The following is a 15,079-nucleotide window of genomic DNA, read 5'->3' as shown; positions in this document are numbered from 1 at the left end:
GCTGTGACATCTGCTGCCAGTGCAGCTGTGGCTCCAGCTGGTGTTCTTCCCTGGGATAAACAAACAGCACCATACTTGGATTCTGAGGGGGGGTGAGTTTATGTAGATAATATCATCATAATCACCAATCATATCAGTTATTGGTTTTGCAACAAGGTGCTTCACAAGAAGTATGATTTAAGAAGCATTCCCAAGATTGCTCAAGCTTGAGAACGACAAACCTGTTTTTTCTTGTCTTTGCTGTATAGAACATGTTACTGCTTCCTCGTACACCAGGCAGAACAAGAGCACCTTATGCCTGCTTTGCACAGCTTGAGGCTAAAAAGAACCATCTCCACATCGCACAGGCTTTATGACTGGAAGTTTTTCCTGTTTAATTCACCAGCACAAGGACCAAAGTGACTGTTAATATTAAATGTAGGGTTGGTGGAAGCTTTCAGGTTCATACCCTGGAAACAGATCCTCGGCTACGTTCTGGAAAGCGTTCAGGAAATGGCAATGCGCTTTCCTCTTTCCTGAGGTTTTCCTCCTTTATTTTAAAGTCCTTTGATACCGCAAGAGGTACTCCTATTCCATGCTGAAACAATCCTTCCTAAGAAGTTTTTTCCTCCCTTAGGCTTCCTGGCCTTCTACTTCAAGTCTGTTTCAGTTCAAAGTGCAGCAAACTCGCAGTTGCACAGAAGCAGGACATTTTGTGGATGCTTTTGAGGTACACACGTATCACAGGATCTCCTGTGACGGTGGTGGATTAGTCCTAATGAACATGGTGGCTACTTCCACCACTCCTACAACAACCTGCAGATGCTGTTAGCGACCTAGATGCCACATAGGCACTTGTGCATTAGGAACACTCCCTCACAAATATGAAGCTACTGAAAAACATTGATGAGAAATTAATTATATTTAATTCCGATTAGGATAGATCTGAATCTGTGACTTTAGGGTGAAGAAGAATGAGTTCTGTGAGCAAAATCTCCTACCGTAGGATGTTCTGAGGAGAGCTGCATGATGTCAGCCATTGACTTCTTTTGGACAACCATTTTCTGCTCAAGGTCACGTAAGGGCAAAACAAGTGAATGCAAAAGTAATTATTTAGGGAAAAAAGAGGCAACATCAACAAGCCTTGGAATTTTAACTGACATGAAAGGAGGTTACATTTATCTTAAAGATGCAAGTGTTGGTAAGTAAACACATTTGTTTTCATTTGAAGAGAGAACCATTGATCTGTTTGCCCTTGCTAAAATGTCTAATTGATCACCTAACTGACTGATTGGATTAAAATGTGTTCCTGGTATATGCCCTTTCCTCCTCTTAGTTTTAATTCTTAGAGCATATTAAAAATCTGTTTACAATTCTTTTTCTGATTGCAGACCACACTTACAGTATATTTTGTCATTTTAAACACATTGTGAGCTTTAGGAAAAAGTTATATTCCTCTGTTATGTTTTCTAAGTGTTGTATTTACTTGGTCACTTCCCATTTACTGCTAATTGGTTCCTGTAAGAAATTTGCACTTTTTACGTACAGGAAATCTGCAACTACTACAATTCAGCTTCACTAGTATAAATCAAACAATATTTGTGAAACTGCAGTCTCAAAGATATTATCTTCACTTAACCTAAAGATTTAAAATCAATCTGGTGAAATCTAGAAAGACAGATATTTAGCATACGTTTTAATTTTTGATTTTCATCTGTGATTCATTAGGTCACCTCCCATCAAGTACAACGAATCTTGTAAATTTTTAAAAAATAATCAATACTTGGCTGAAGTTACCATTTCAAAGTACACCCTCTTCAATTACAAAGTATTATTTTGCAATTAAAATATCAAATTGGGAGCCTGGAACCATTAAGCATCAAGGAAAAAACCTGACTTATGGCACAGACCTTCATTACCTTGCTCTGCCTTCAGGGTCTATCAGCAGGCAGCAGCTTCTTTGTCAAAGATGACAAGGGCTGGCTCGAAACTTGCAGTGCAGGTTAGGCCCCTTGGTTAATTTTGGAGGGTGTCCTGGGAATTAGAAGATATCTGTGGCAGCCTAGCAGAGGCTACCCCGTGCCAAAATGGCTGAAGGATGAGTGTCTATTCCTTCATCTCCACATTGAAACCAGCTGGCAAGAGAAACTTGAGGACTTAAATAAATGGTCCTCTGAGCTAGCAGGTGTAATGACCTATATAATGCAACGGGTCTTTTTTTTCTTAGCATGTAAACTGTGTACAAGTGACTACATAAAGTGTGTGGCTTGACAAGAAATGGATGACTCAGTTCTCTTGAGTTATAAAAGGTGATGGAACTGGACCCATTTCCCCCCTGTTTACTCTTAATGAAATTCCCTTTCTTAAAAGTGATATTCTGATCAGCATTAGCTTGAAGAACAGATGCTAAAGGCCAATTTACATACAGCTTGTGAGGTGATATATTTGCATCAGCATCTTCTTTTCTTTGAGACTATATCATTTAAAATATAGGTTTGCTCTTTATTAAGAAATTCTTCAAAGTCTGAACCAGATACAATTAAAGATCTGGTTTTTTGCCTGGAAATAATCTCAAAGGACAGTACTGAAGGGAGGATCTGTGCTTAATCTCAGGCTATAGTGTGCCTAGAGCCCAGTTTGCCCTTATCCTGCTCCGGCTGTAACCTCAATTTATTCATTGACCCGCCAGATTTTCTAGGTTGTGTGTGGCATTCACTTAATGGGTCTTTGCCTCATACTTCCTTGTGGTGATGACCAAAGTTCATGAATTTACAGCACAATGCTGCTCTTCCATGCTGTTAAGCTCCATGCTAGACAGATCTGGGCAAGATGTGTTCGCTGTGCCAGCATAAGAGGTGGTGGAGCCAGGGAAGGGTCACAATAGGATGACAGGGGGTCATCCTTTAGTGAGACCAAAACCAGAGAATACTTCCTACACATCAGGAATTCTCCTCCTCGTATGATCCTGAATATGGGGTCTCACACACTGTCTGAGATGCCCATTTTGAGACTTGCAAGTTGCTTCTATGGCACTCATGACCACATTCAACAAAACTATATGAATGGTAAAAAATAGCGTAATGTGCCAGTGAATTTATATGTAAGATCCAAAAACTATTTCTTTATTTTTGGCTTTACTCAGTTTAAAAATCTCTTCTGGTTACAATCTTGTCTGGTCTTCTAATTTATGTACTCAACTCTACAAGTACGTTTAAAAATAAATTTACATCAGACTCTACTTACGTGAAATTATAAAATCACAGAAGAAACAGCAAAAGACTGAAGTGAGAAAATACTTCCTCTGAGCACACCAACCACTATTCCTGCAGTCAGAATTACAGCCTCTTCCAAAACTATGCAGCTATTTTGCCCATTTATCAATCAAGATTTGCATGTTTACACACCAGATGCCAACATGTGATCTAATGGCCATTACTGGTGTTCTGTTAGAAGCAAGACAGGTTACATTAGTCTGCAGCCAACTGTTTGTAAAACTATTGTAAAAAGAGTATATGCAGAGTAATAGTGATCACAAATTCCTTACCAAGCAAATTGACCCAAGCCATGCCAGTAAGGTTGAGATTCAAATTTAGACCTGATAAGCAACTGCTGTCAGAAGCGGTAGCTCCTTATGTTCATCATCTCTGAGGCCCAGCACGCATATGTGAATTCAGCAATCCCCAGTAGCAAAAGAAGACTTCAGACTGTAGCAATTTGCTTGTTACCCTCATTTAGATGCTGGGTTCTATAGGAAGAGGACATTCAGAAACATTCACAGACGACCTGGTAACTTGAAATATCAGAACAGTAAGTATTACAGTCACTGAGCATATACCCCAGAGTGGAGAGAATGTAGAAGATAATTTATTTAAAATAAAATTCTATTAAAAACATGACTCACTGAGGATTAGGTAACTCTTTTGGAAGTCTCTTACACCATACCAATAATATAGGCATTTTGGAAAGCCCATCTCTTTACAATTTCAAAGATCTCATCAAGTTGCTCAGATTGAAAAAAGGAAACTCAAGCACTTCTATAGAAGTCTCAGCAATGGAGAGCTTTAAAGCTCACCTTTGTGTTGGTATTTCTTTTATTCAGGGTAAAAGATGAAATGATGCTGGAGTACAATTCCAAATAATAACAGGATCAACCTCTGTATTCTTTCTCAACAGACCAAAGATTACATGTTCCCATTACCTTTGGGGTGTGTTAGAAAAATCCCTGGCATGCAATTTCCAGCTAAGCTTCTTCAGGAAGAAATCCAGTTCCTGTCCTCCAAAGGCCTTTAGTGATGTAACTTAAAGAACATCAAGCATAGGACATTCAGAGGCAAGAGTGATTCACACCATAGAAACATTTAGGTAGTGCTTTTAACCACTAATGTAGGTAGATCCATTCAATCCCCAGGAGCAAAAGGTTCCTCCAGCAAAAGAAATTTGGCCAAGGTCCCATTCATGTTCGTCTGCATGAAGAAGCTATTGCAAAACAAACAAGCCAGGTGTGAATTTAAAGTACAATAAGCATTTGTCCTGTTTCTCTTAGCACTCTGGCTCCAACAGGTTACACTGGAGTAGCTACAGATGCTGCTGTTTGCAGCTGGACACGTGTCCCTTGTTCAGAGGTTTCTGCCTCCATTATAAGTCTGGTTCATGAAGCAGCAGCTGGGCTGCCACAAATTACAGACTAAAATTAAGGAAATCCATCAGACATAAAACATGACCAAGAAGGCATCCTTATCCTAGGTAATCCTAGTCACCCTAAGCAACATCAAGGCTGTAGAATAAATGAGATTTGTAGGTAGCCTGAAAAAAAATTGTCAACAAGGATTCATAGGATGCCTCTTACTGGATTGGGGAACAGAGCGAAATTCTGACTGCTCCCAACAGTGCTTGTCAAACATGATTTTAACATAACTGGCGGCCATAACAAAAACAATGTCTTTCACACTATCTAGTTTGAGCTGCTCCTTTCATGAATAAGCTTTCACTGACCAACAGAATTCTGTTTGTTCCACCCAACTGGTTTTACAAGCAACTTCTTTTGCATTAGCGAATTGTGTAAAAACAACTACATACAAGGACAACCCTCCAACAACTGTAAGGCCAGCTAGACCTTTCTATATATCTATAGGTCTTTAGAATTCAGCTGAATGGTAAAAAAAACATGGAGGTAACCTTTTACCAATGGGAAGTACAATACTTTTAAACCAAAAATTTCTTCTCACCTTTTCACATATGTTTTGCTAGTGTTCAGAAAAAACAAAAAAACAAACAAAAAAACCAAACAAAAAAACAAACAAAAAAGCGCCACCCCCACTTACCCCCCCTTCTCCTCCCCTCCCCCCCAAAAAAACTTAGTGAAAAAGCAGACTTCAAAATTATATTTAAAATGTATTTTTGGTCATGCTTTTAGTTCTGGTTCAGGGACCTTTAAGTAATGATGGATAAAATTCACCTTTATGAGTACAAATCAGGCTTGAAAGGTCATGAGTTATGTAAGAAAATTGGCCACAATTACTTTTTTTGATGCTTCACAATTATTTCTATGTCTTCTAAGAAAAGGCTGTTTCTATTTAAGTAGAAAAGCCTCCAGGAGACCATTCTGGCGTCTGAAAAGGCAAGGACAGCAATGCTTCAAGTACCTGTTAGGCTGTGTGGCAAGCCTCATGCTGCATTTTGCTGTTCACGTCAGGCTCCAAAAGAGGCAAATATTACTCTATAATATGAAATTATGTTCCTGCTGAGCATATGACCTGGGAGCTGTCAGCCATTTCACCTGGATTTAAAGGAGCCATTCAGCAAAACCCACCTTTCACATTCCAGCAAGCAGGAACTCTGCCTGTGGCTCTTATGCCCTCCTTACATCACAGTGTGCTGGCAAATCACTGTCTCCATTTTGTATGTCAAATGTTGTCATTATGACTTCCAAAATGATGTCTGCTTCTTGATGACCAGTGCAGAAAAGCAAGTAGCCTAAACAGACATTTTTATTATAAAAGCATTGCTGACATCATTTCTCTGTAACAAAGCCATCAACATTTATAAGGAGGGTTTGCACTGGTTTGAAAACTTTTCTGACAAGGAGTATCTACGTGCAATGTGTTTCGAGGAACAAGTCAAAATGGCAAATGTGAGCACTTTGCTACGGGCTCCCCAGCAAATTTGGCTGCTTTTGAAAAGCAGAACTACATTTCCTGTACAGACATAGGTTCCACTTGACAACCACAACTCTGAAGAAATTAAGTATTCACAGTTAGCTCTTCCCCTTCACTTTCTTTTTTAATTAATGAAAAAGACACGGCACCTGTAGGGGCTGAAAAATGCATTGTGGTTACAATTACGGAGTCGTTCAGATCATACAGCTGGGATTCTGCCAAAGCCAGATGAAGGCACAGGCTGCCCTGTGGCTTGGAGGTGCCTCTTCCCCCTCCTGTTAGGATGCCAGGGAGATTAAGGACCTGCTCTGAAACGTTTGGGAGCTGCCCAGGGAGAAAGCACAGAAGTGCTGTAGGTCTCAGACTCCAACGCTTCATGCTTTGTGGTCACTGCCCTAGCTTTGTGTGTGCCTGCAGGAGGAGACGCCTCCTCCATGGTTTGCTGGACGTGTCTCTCAGCCTGCATTTCCACAGCACCCCATCCTCCCCTGACAAATGTTCTTGTTTTCAGCCCTGCCATCTCTCCTGAGGGCAGCAGTTTGAACCTTGCTGTGAGGCAGATGGCTGCCTTTCCTCACGTGTTTCCTCCTTCCTCAACATGGCTGCCACCTTCCATTTTGGACAGAGGGGGTTTCCAGCAACCATTTCACCTCTGTGTGTTTCTCTGCATGGCTGCCAGGCTTCAGCACAGGTGCTGCCCTCCACTGTGACACTGAAGCTGTGGAGCTGTGGAAATCCTATAGGAAAGCAGGAAAATGTGACAGGAGTTGGGGCCAGAAGCCAGACTCGGGGCTTGGAGGGCTTTGCGGGGGCTGAGGCATGGGGAGGACCAAGGGCTGGCACAGCGTTGTCATCATGGGGGCCCAGGTGAAGATGGTGGGAGCCACAAAGGACCTGCTGGGGGAGGGAAAGCACTACAGAACCAAAAAAGACTCTGTGTGACAGCCCCTGGTCTTGCGTGGGGCTGGGGCAGGGCGTTGCTGAGGCCCCCTGCCATTGAAACATCCCACCGGGATTGAAAGAAAGGGTGTCTGAAGGTAGAAGATGTGTATTTCCTTGCTGTTTCACAATTCTGTTTTATTCTTTAACCTGCATTTATTTTGATGATTTGTGTGATTCTGTCCTTCTGCTCTGCTGTCATAAGACCCCACCTGGACTACTGTGTCCAGCTTGGGAGTCCTCAACACAGGAAGGACATGGACCTGTTGGAACGGGTCCAGCGGAGGGCCACAAAAATGATCAGAGGGCTGGAGCACCTCTCCTATGAGGACAGGCTGAGAGAGCTGGAGTTGTTCAGCCTGGAAAAGAGAAGGCTCCAGGGAGACCTTATAGCGGCCTTTCAATATCTGAAGGGAGCCTACAGGAGAGCTGGAGACAGACTCTTTGACAGGAAGAAGACTCTTTTGACAGACTCTTTTGAAGACTTTTTTGACAGGCTTTTTGTCAGGAACTGTAGTGATAGGATGTGGGGTAAGGGTTTTAAATTGAAAGATTTAGATTAGATACTGGAAAGAAATTCTCTACTGTGAGGGTGGTGAGACACTGGAACAGGTTGCCCAGGGAAGTTGTGGATGCCCCATCCCTGGAAGTGGCCAGGCTGGCTGGGGTTTTGAGCAACCTGGTCTAGTGGGAGGTGTCCCTGCCCATGGCAGGGGGGGTGGAACTTGATGATCCCTTCCAACTCTCACCATTCTATGATTCTATAATTCTATATCTTAAGTTATTTTTGAAATGTTTTCAGCATGTAAGAATTCATTATCTCAACAAGACTTAAGATTTTAGACATAATTATTGCAGTTTTTCTAGCAGTTAACAAGACAGTTAATTTTAATCTAGGGCAAGAGCACTCTTACACGCAGAGAGAGGTTTTTGTTAGCCAGAAATCTGAAAGACTTCAAGTCTTAACTAAAATTTGAACATCAGTATGAAATGTACGTCTCCATTAACTGATACAGTACCTTCGTATTCTATTTCTTCATTTTTGAACATAACAGTTTATCAGTGTATCCTCAACAAATTGAAATGGTTATTTAATTTTATCACACTACCTATCTTTAAATAAGCATTTCAGAACTGCTGTTGTCTTCTGCAGACTGTAGTCTCATTCGTACCTCAGGGCAGCTGCTCTCAGATCACTCTTAATCCATAGTCATAGGAGAAAAAATAAAAAAAAAAATCTAGTGTGGAGAATGCTCACTTAATGGTATTTGTGTCACAGTTGTTTTATTAGATGTTCCAGAGAAGAGAAGAGAAGAGAAACCATTCTTTTAACAGCAGATAACCTTTATCTGTGGTGTTCATATGGGAAAACTATTGCGTGTCTTTGTGTACTTCCTGTGAAAAATTCTGAAACAGCATTAATATTCATGGTTTCATTTCTCCTACCATCATTTTTTAGCCTCCTAAATCCTGGTTCTTCAAACCAATGAAGAGAGTACTAACCCTTTTAATTTTACTGATAATATCTTAGGCATTAGCGTTGCTGAGCCCAGACTTACCCAAACCTAAAGCATGAACTCTACACCGAATACTGTGTGCAGGGTAAGAGCTTTGGCATTCCTTGCGCTTCCTGAAGTGTATTATACCGCCTGCAGTATGTTGTCCCAAAGATAGAGCTCCTTTTGATGTTGTATGAATAGTCTTTGTTGTTGATCTCTCATCTTCTTAACTGAAAACTTGACTTCAACTGCAGTAGAGTCCCAAATAAACCACATGACAGCATTCAAGAGGCAGGAGAGATTAAAAGGAGTTGGGCAATCTTTGGAATAGACAAGAATAGTTTATGCATACTAGAGATGTATTCCTTTATAGGTCATATCTAATACCCAAAATATCTTCTCCCACACCCTCGCAGGACTTAGGAGGGGAAAGAAAGAGGAAACTGAAATTATGCAGCATGCCCTGATCTATCAACAGCATCACAGATTATTCTCCATAGATTATTTTTTTCTGTTTCAAAAATTCACATGCATCTTAGTCTTTCTCTGGGTGCTTTTTAGCACCCGTAACTCCAATCAGACTGTGAGGTCATCTTAGATTATGAGTCAGGCTATCATACCTGCAATACAAGATTACAGCGGTACTGCTGTATTTCCCAAGTTGAACATGACCTAACATACAGCCACATTGCCATTGAGCTGAGCTGGAATTATACAAACTGGACTTACACAGGAAGACTGGAATTTGAATCCCAAGAATTGAGAACATCTTTAAGGCTATCAGGTTCCACAGAGGCACAAGCAATCAAACATTTCCTACTAGCTTTCCTACTAGCACTGAATTTTCTTGAAGTTACTGTGTCTGAATTGATTACTCAGCAAGTTTATGCATAGCAGCTGACAGAAACATGAATCAGTGCTAAAACCACATACTATTTTGACTGACATCGGAAGAAAACCAGTTAGACCTGCTGGATGTTTTGACATCTCTTGCTAAATCAAAGTGATTTTATGAGTTAATCTTTTATGGCAGCAGGAAATCAGCTAAGAGGAAACTCAATCTAGAAAGAGTAGCTAGTAGTCTTTGTTAAAGCAATCATGATATTGACTCTCTTCATTTAATAATTCATACATTGCAAATAACAGAAGAATGTACTCACAGTAAAATCAATGAAAAACCAGATTTTTAAGATAATTCAGGATTACTTTTCAGTAAGTTATGTTTAAATTTAATGATTTTTGTTAATAGAGTATTAAGTGTGTTTGCGATGCTTACGTTACAAAGAAGTTGCACAATGAAGTACAGCATTTATTCAAAAAATGCATTATCTGTTCTCAGTATTAAAGGACAGTTTTAGTTTCTACACATACACATAACATTCAGAATAACTCAGGTATAAAGTACTTCGCTGGTTTTCAGTAAACATTTCAGTAGTTCCACAGAATTTAATTCCCACTTTACTGTTAAACAAGTGACAGACTGAAGGGCTTAACAAAGTCTTAACTTTTCCCTCCTGTGTCAAAAGAAACAGCTCCTTTCCATGGACAGACACAGTTGGTGTCTGCTGGCCACAACTGAGACAGTAAATGTATTGTTTATCAGAAATGCTGGCTACTGTTAAAATTATTTCTGCTTTATTGCAACACAACTAACAAGCAAAAGACACGATTTCAATAAATAAAATCTCCTATCGGTATCTAATTCTTGTGGTCTTGAGGATACATAATTAGGCTGCACAATGAACCCCATGCGTGAAGCATTTTTCAGCCTTCTTCTTCAACCTGAGTGTCTCTGCCTACTTGAGGAGCAACTTTAACTGATCCTCTGTTTTCCAGAAGAAATTATTTATTTCTGTAAATACTGGGAGTTCAGACCCAAACCGAGGTCAATATCAAGGCTACTTTTCCATGAAAATACACAGGGGACTAAGTAATGGAACTGCTGATGTAAACTTATTTTTAAAGGTATCAACCTCCAGGAATGGAATCCAGGATCTGTAGTTATAAAATTATTGTTATGGGGTAGCAGATTTAATTGCTATGTAATTTTAATTACTAAATTACTAAAGTGTGTAGTCTGGAGAAATATAATAATGGACCAGGTCTTAATAATTACCTTGGTGCAAATTCAGGGATGTGACTCCCACTTTTAAAATCAAATCATCTTATTTTCGTGGCTTATCGCGCTCCACAATTAAGGAAGAAGAAAAACCTTAAATTCAAACCAAATATAGTATTGCTGCCTGTTTGTCTTCCTTTTGAATACATATAGCAAAACCAGTTCTGCATCTAACCTTTTATTCCTTTTAAATTACCACAGTGTTTCAGTATTCCATTAAAATCATGACATGCTTTTGGTGATATTTTTGCACATTACATTGCATTAGAGACTCTTATGATGATGTCATCACACTGGAGAGAGAGTATTGTCTAGAAAGGTTTCTTCTCTTTGATGCTGTATCATCTTTTTGGTTCCTTTTCAAACAAGCAGCATCTATAAGATAGAAGGGATGAAGAGGCTGAGAAGAATTAATTTTGAAAAGTACCACCGAAATAGAGATGGAAGCAGATTTGCGCAGCTCAGAAAGTTTTTATGTTACTTTCTTTCCACAGTTCCCCTGGGGAGAAAGGCTGAAAAGATAGGCTGCTGTCACCCTTCCCGCAGGAAGGAAGAGCTCTTCCACTTTGTATAATCTCGTAGTGAAGATGTGGGTTCAGATCCCCTGGGGCAGAGGAGGGATGTGAACTGGTTTTCCCACATCTGCAGTGGATGTCCCAGCCACCCAAGCACTGGAAAGGGCTGGGGTTATCCCTCCTCCTGGCCTGTGAACCTAGACTTTTGTTTCTAAAGCTACTCATGAAAAGCGGTGGGCACTGAAATATAACAGAAATGTCAAAAGAATGTGTTCTAGTCTGTCCTAAATAATTTTGGTCTTTTTTCAGAAAGTAACTAATACACAGAGGATCGTTTACACAGAGGATCGTTTGGCCATTTTCTACATCCAAGATAGAAAGCCCAGATGCTAAAAATTATTCCTTTGCACATGATCAAACTCCATGGTCCCCATCAGGACACAGGTAGTTTATTGTCTTATCACCCTGCATCCTTATGGCTCCTTCAGCTCTCCTGCCTCAGGGACAATCACAAGATTTATGTTCGTCTTCATTTGTCCCTTGACTCTCCCTGCACTGCATTCAAGAAATGTACTGAGCACAGATGGTTTTTCCTCCACCTTAACAGAGCACTGGGTCATCAGTGCCTGCCAGAACCGGTCCTGCTTTAATTGCGTGCCCCATCACCCCCTGGTGTCTCCATGCAGCGCTCTGGGGAAGCGCCTCCTTCCATCGCTTTGCATTGGGAGTCTGTCACTGGGAGCCAACTCTCACCGCATATTCTGAGGTAAGTATCTGTGTGTCCTGAGAGAATAAGGCCTCTTCCTTGAGTATTCTTTCATTTTTGTTCCTGGAAAAACTTGACAACTGGTAAATGCTGTTTACCTGCTTATTGAAAACTAAACTTCTAAGTTACTTCTTTAAGAATGTATTTCATATCTTGGTCTATTTTCGTATAGAACCACTTATGTTAAAAATTTAATACTTGTCTATTTCTTATTTTTTAATAATAGCTTGTACACCTAGATATGAAAGGAGTCTGTGCATTAATGTACTGAGTTGGATTTTTTCGCTTGTTGACATACTTCTAAAATACCAGAAAATAATCAAAATATTGAAAATACAGAGCAACATCATCATTGAGTTTTATTTAAAAAAAAAAAGGAGTAATGTAAAAACTGTACAGTGTAGTCTTAGTAATAAACTATGTCTAATATTAATACTGTAAGTTTGAAATAATTGTGATGTATTAAAACCACTTTGTATTTAAAACCACTTTGTTAATTTTAGAAAGAATTCCTAAGAACTGAATCCCAACAGTGATAACATCATTCAAATACTAAGTTTTTATTGTTATTTTATTATTATTTTGAGAGAGTATATTTCACAAAGACAATTAGTTTTCCAGTTTTCCAAACCATAGATATACTCATATTTTGAGTGTACCCTGAGCTTCCAAGTCTGGAGGCTCCTGACTTGGGGGCAGGGGGTTGATGCCACAGCAGTATCTGCCAGGCATCCTCCCAATGCCTCCATCCCCTTTCTGTCACTCTGGTTGCTCCTACTCTTCTGAGAAAGCTCCCTCAGTGCTCTCCCAGTATCACGCCACGCACAAAAGACTGGCTCATGCTTTTCCTCTTCTTTCTGTGCTTCCCCAAATCCTACATAATGTAAAAGTGGAAGGAAGATTAACCACTATGTCGACTGCCCCTTAAACGAAAGGTTCCTAGTAGTTATCAATGTAATCTCTTTTTACACCATCTTAGTTCTTCTTATGTGGACTTGCATATAAAACTAGAAACAGAAATATTTCAGAAAGCTGCCACTAACCCCAGCACCTTAGTTAGTCTTCTTTCTAATTCAGATTTCACTTCCTGGATTAGTTCCGTGAATATGAAATACAATAACCCACACAAGAAGCTGATTTTTGGATGTTTTCCAAGTCAAAGTAAAATTAATATATACTGGTATTTTTTTAATAGACACACACTCATTTTTTTTCAGTTTCAAAATTAAAAGAAAAATGAAACTAAAAGAACGACTCAATCATGACACTTCTCTTTTCTTTCTTAGTGCTGATGTCAGTAGCAAAAATGTCGACTCTCCTTCCATCATTCTCCTGTATTTTGAGAAAAAAAATCAAACTGAAATATTCTGACAATAAAAATACATAGTGGCATGTAAATATAGTGATGCAAGATCCAAACTACAGATTATGGGTTTTTAAACACTTTCTGAAAAATAACAGTACCGGGAAAGCTGGACCTTTAGTCATAATGTGCAACCCACTTTCAGGGCGATGGCTGCGACGCAGCATTTGCCTGCGTAGCTCAGAGAGAAGTGAAAAAGTGAAAAAGGGGTGTCTTTACAGGCCACTAATGAAGAGAAGTTTTTTGTTTGGACATTGCTGTTTCGTCTTGGTAATGGCACCTTCAGAAAGAAGTTTATGGGGAAAGCAGAGTGACACCAGGCTCTGTGATTGGCTGTGAAATCTTTCTTGGCAAGACTGCCACAGCGCTGACGAGGAGCTGTTATACACCCCACCGCACACAGCCGCGTGTGTCACTGACTTCTCATTAGGATGAAATCTTGACCCTACCCAAGTTGGATTTGTCACCAATTTAATTGCAGCCGCAATAACCTCCTTAATGTTTTTGAACAACTTCAGAGCAGACAATTAGCTGCTTCTGGCCAAGTCAAACAAGCTAGCAGCTTCGTGGCAGTTTTCCCCTCCATGATCTTGTGAGGAATGGTTTTGTCCATCCTGTTTCCAACGATGACTGAAAGAGAGAACTGAAGCTCTTCGGGTTTGGGGGAAGGTTGAAGCTGAGCAGAGCTGCAGATGAAGGTCTTCCCCTCAAAGGGGCAGTTTTGCTGGCTGCAGGCGTTGCTCCTGCTCCGGTTGTGTATTTCCACCCAAATAACGTCAGAAACTGTACTCTGCCAAGAAACGGGCCCAGCAGCAGCTCCATGAAGACAGAAAATAGCCTGTACAAAACTCTGCTCTTCAAATGCCCGCGTCCACACCACGGACACCAACCTACCAAGGTTTGCTTTACCTTATTTTGAATTCAGTTCATTTCTGCAAGGTCTTTTTTAGGTGGGGAATGGGTGTTACCACCTGACTGTGGAGGGATTCACACCCAGATGTGTCACGGGAGTCCCTGGGGCAGCAGGTGAACTGGGGTGACACAGGGAGGAGAGAGGAGCCCCCGCTGCAGCACTGCCCTGAAGTCCTTCGGTATCTTCAGGGGGGGCTACAGGAAAGCTGGAGAGGGACTTTTCACAAGGGCATGTAGTGATGGGATGAAGGGTAATCCCTTCAAACTGGAAGAGGGGAGATTTATGTTAGATATCAGGAAGAAATTCTTTACTGTAAGGGTGGTGGGGCACTGGAACAAGTTGCCCAGAGAAGCTGTGGATGCCCCATCCCTGGAAGCGTTCAAGGCCAGGCTGGATGGGGCTTTGAGCAACCTGGTCTGGTGGGAGGTGTCCCTGCCCACGGCAGGGGGGGTGGAGCAGGATGATCTTTAAGGTTCCTTCCAACCCAAACCATTCCATGACTGTAAGTCGCGCTGCCCCAGGACCCTTCCTTTGTTTCTCACCTAATTCCTCTACCCCGCAGGGTGACCCGCTCCAGGTGTGAGGGGTGGGAAGTTTTGCTGGGCATGACCAAGCCCACACCTCCAAGGAGGCCACTGAGGGGGACCCGGGGCGGCGGGGCCCTGAGGACTCCATTTCCCATCGTGCCGCGCGGCGCGCATGCCCGCCCCGCCGCAGCGCCCGGCGCTCACGCCTCCCTCCCCCTCAGCCGGGCTGCGCGGCGGAGCAGCGGTAACACCATGGAGGCCGCTCCGCAGCCGCAGCCACGGCCCCGGCCTGGCGGGGCCGCCG

The sequence above is a fragment of the Calidris pugnax genome, unplaced genomic scaffold (assembly GCF_001431845.1).
Source record: "Calidris pugnax isolate Ruff unplaced genomic scaffold, ASM143184v1 scaffold44, whole genome shotgun sequence".
NCBI classification, from domain to species: Eukaryota; Metazoa; Chordata; class Aves; order Charadriiformes; family Scolopacidae; genus Calidris; species Calidris pugnax.
The sequence above is the reverse complement of the archived record's forward strand: the minus strand, read 5'-3'. Positions refer to the sequence as shown.